The sequence below is a fragment of the Aethalodelphis obliquidens genome, unplaced genomic scaffold (assembly GCF_003676395.1).
Source record: "Aethalodelphis obliquidens isolate GAN/ISIS:26980383/991018 unplaced genomic scaffold, ASM367639v1 scaffold95, whole genome shotgun sequence".
Lineage (NCBI taxonomy): Eukaryota > Metazoa > Chordata > Mammalia > Artiodactyla > Delphinidae > Aethalodelphis > Aethalodelphis obliquidens.
Window position 1 is genome coordinate 1,315,721 of NW_020838039.1, and position 3,425 is coordinate 1,319,145.

Below are 3,425 nucleotides of genomic sequence, written 5' to 3' on the forward strand. Positions count from 1 at the left end.
TCTTTTTATACTGTATTCACCTGTGACATTTGTTTTAGCATAATAGAGATAAGGTCAATCTTTTAAGCCCTGTTTCTTCTTCTTTTTTTTTTTCCTCCTTTTGGGAATCAGACCCCAGGGAGTTTGTTCTTTAGCCTGCAGTGCCTGTTTTGCCCAAGGCCATTCCTAGGTCTTTTTCCAGAATGGCTGTGCTCTTGTCTTCCTGTCTCAAAATAATAGTATTATTTTCATGTGTTTGAACTTGCAGCCAACTCACATCAATTACTTGTAATGGTGGCACGTCATATTTTTTTAATTGAAGTAGAGCTGATTTACAATATTTTGTTAATTTCAGCTGTATAGCAGAGTAATTCACATTACATATATATACATTCTTTTTCATATTCTTTTCCATTATGGTTTATAACAGGATATTGAATATAGTTCCTTGTGCTGTACAGTAGGACCTTGTTGTTTATCCATTCCATATATAATAGTTTGCATCTGCTAACCCCAAACTCCCACTCTGTCCCTCTGCCACCCCCTCCCTCCGCCTTTAGAACCACGAGTCTGTTCTGTATGTCTGTGAGTCTGTTTCTGTTTCAGAGGTAGGTAGGTTAATTTGTGTCATATTTTAGATTATACATGTAAGTGATATTATATGGCATTTGTCTTTCTCTTTCTGACTTACTTAGTATGATAATCTCAAGTTCCATCCATGTTGCTGCAAAAGGCATTATTTTGTTCTTTTTAATGGATGAGTAGTATTCCACTGTATACATGTGCTACATCTTCTTTATCCATTCCTCTGTCGATGGACATTTCAGTTTCTTCCATGTTCTGGAGATTGTGAATAGCGCTGTTATGAAAATAGGGATACAAGTGTCACTTTGAATTATAGTTTTGTTCAATATGTGCCTAGGAGAGACATTGCTGGATCATATGGCACTTCCATTTTTAGTTTTTCTGAGGAAACTCCATGCTGTTTTGCATATTGGCTACTCCAACTTACATTCCCGGGTTGGTACGCCTTTTGAGTCTGCTGTAATCTCTAAATTTCCCCTGGAGATAGAGACTGAAGGGATGTGGACACTTTAGGATGGAGGGAGAGGGAGAGTTGTGGCTCAAAGAAGGAAGAGAGAAGCTGGCGTGGCCTGGCTGGGGCAGGAGCACACTGAGAACATTGGTCAGCCTTGTGAAAAGTGTTTTTACATAGAACATGTTAAGCTTGTAAATTAATAGAAAAATAGTAGAACAAACGTAATGTATCAGTTTCCAAGGGCTGCCACAACAAAACACCACACATCAGGGTGACTTCAGCAACAGAAACTCTGTCCCAGGGCTGGAGACTGGAAGTTGAATATCAAAGTCCTGGCAGGTTCACTTTCTCCTGAGGCCTCTCTCCCAGGTGGCCTCCTCCTGGCTGTGACCTCACATGGCCTTTCCTCTGTGGGTGCCCATCCCTGATGTCTCTTCCCCTTCTAAGGACACCTGTCAATGTTGCATGAGGGCCTCTCCCCAGCAGCCTCATTTTACCTTAATCAGCACATTACAGACTTTATCACCATATAGGGTCCCATTCTGATGTACTGGGAGTTAAGCTTCAACTTATGAACCGTGGGGGCACACAGTTCAGCCCACAACATCCCACGTACACATCCAGTGAGTGATGCCCCCAGCCATCCCTGCTCCTCATCACAGGGAAGCAAACCTAGATATCATAGGGTTTATATGTAAATGGATCTCTTTTCATTAATAAAATCACATTAAGTAACCTATAAAAACATCATCAGAGCTTTCCGAGGACAGCAACCGAGTCTGTGGAGCCGCCCCAGGAGCCGGAGCTGTCGCATCCCCTCCTCTTCCACTTCCCGTTGCAAACAATAAAAGCCGTTCGTACCGTTAAAAAAAAAAAAAAAAACATCATCAGAGACCCACAATCCCAACTGATTACAATTAGATTTTGTTTGGAAATTTATGTATTAGAATCCAAAAAAAAGCTTGGTCAAATATTGTTGATTATATACATGCTCTTTATTTCTGTAATATACATTATTTTCCCTCTTGTTATCATTTTCTTGAAGGAGCCTGGTGAGTTGTGCCATAGAGTTGCCCACACCTGGATTTTGCCGATTGTGTCCCTGTGCTGCTGATTTTCGTCACTACTGGGAGCAGTGGCTCTCTGTGAAGAAGAGGACCACCTAGAAGGCTTGCTTTCAGCCCATTAAGTAAAAGGGACAGAAGTGCCAAAGGAAGCAGAGACTGACTGGGGCTCTCAGTCCTCCTGGCGGCTGCTGTAGGGTTGAAGGGAAGGGGTAGAAATAGGCCTGAGTGGCCACAGCTCCCTGCAGATCCTGGCAAACCTACTGGCAGCCGTGAAGGAGCAGAGAGAAGGCTGAAGGGTCAGATGGTTCTCACTTGTCCCCATCCCTGGAGAGCCAGGTTTCTCTGAAGGGAGTCTCCTCAGACAGAAACCCTCCCTGCACGATGGCCCTGGCATCTTCCCTGGCACAGCTCCAAGCAGAGGCCAGCTGCCCCATCTGCCTGGATTACTTGAGAGACACAGTGACCACTGACTGGGCACAACTCCTGTCACCCCTGCATTCAACAGTGCTGGGAGGGTCTCCACGACATCTTCCCCTGTCATGTCTGTCTCCAGCCCTGCCCTGACAAGGGCTTTGGAAGGAACACTCAGTTATGTCTCATGATTGATTTTGTGAAGCAGCTTCCCAGCACAGAGGAAAAGAGGAAATGGCAGAAAGAGAAACCCCCGTGCGAGAAGCACAGGCAGGTTCTGAGCCTGTTGTGTGAGAAGGACCTGGAGCTGCTCTGTCTTCAGTGCAGGGTCTCTCCTCTGACCACCGCGATCACCCCCTGGCACCCATGGAGCAGGCTGCAGCCTGTCACAGGAGGAGGCACAAAGTCCACATTGAGCCCCTGAAAAAGCAGCTTGAAGATGCTGAAAAGTCATTAGAAATGCAAGTCTCAAAATCGTTTGAGTTGGTGCAGAAGGTGAACAATCAAAGGAGGGAATTGCACTCCGAAGTTGAACGCATTAAGCATTTCTTGGGAACAGAGCATGATGAAACTCACGTTAGGTTACTAAGTGAAGAGAAGGATGTTCAAGATAAAATAATTGAAAAAAAACACCAAATATCGGGCCACGGATCCACGTTGAAAAATCTACTTGGTGAAATAAATAAGTGTTGCAACCTGACCTGGATTTACTGACAGGCATTGAAAGGATCCACAGCACATATGGAAACCTAAAGAGCCCGGCAGCCTTTTCCTACAAACTAAAGAAGGAGGTTTTCACTCTCCCCCCACAATATTTTGGCCTCCACAAAATGATCTGCACATTTCAGGTACATCTCACACTAGACGCTGAAACTGCTCACCACAGTCTCATCACCTCACAGGACAGGAAAACTGCAACATTTCGAAGG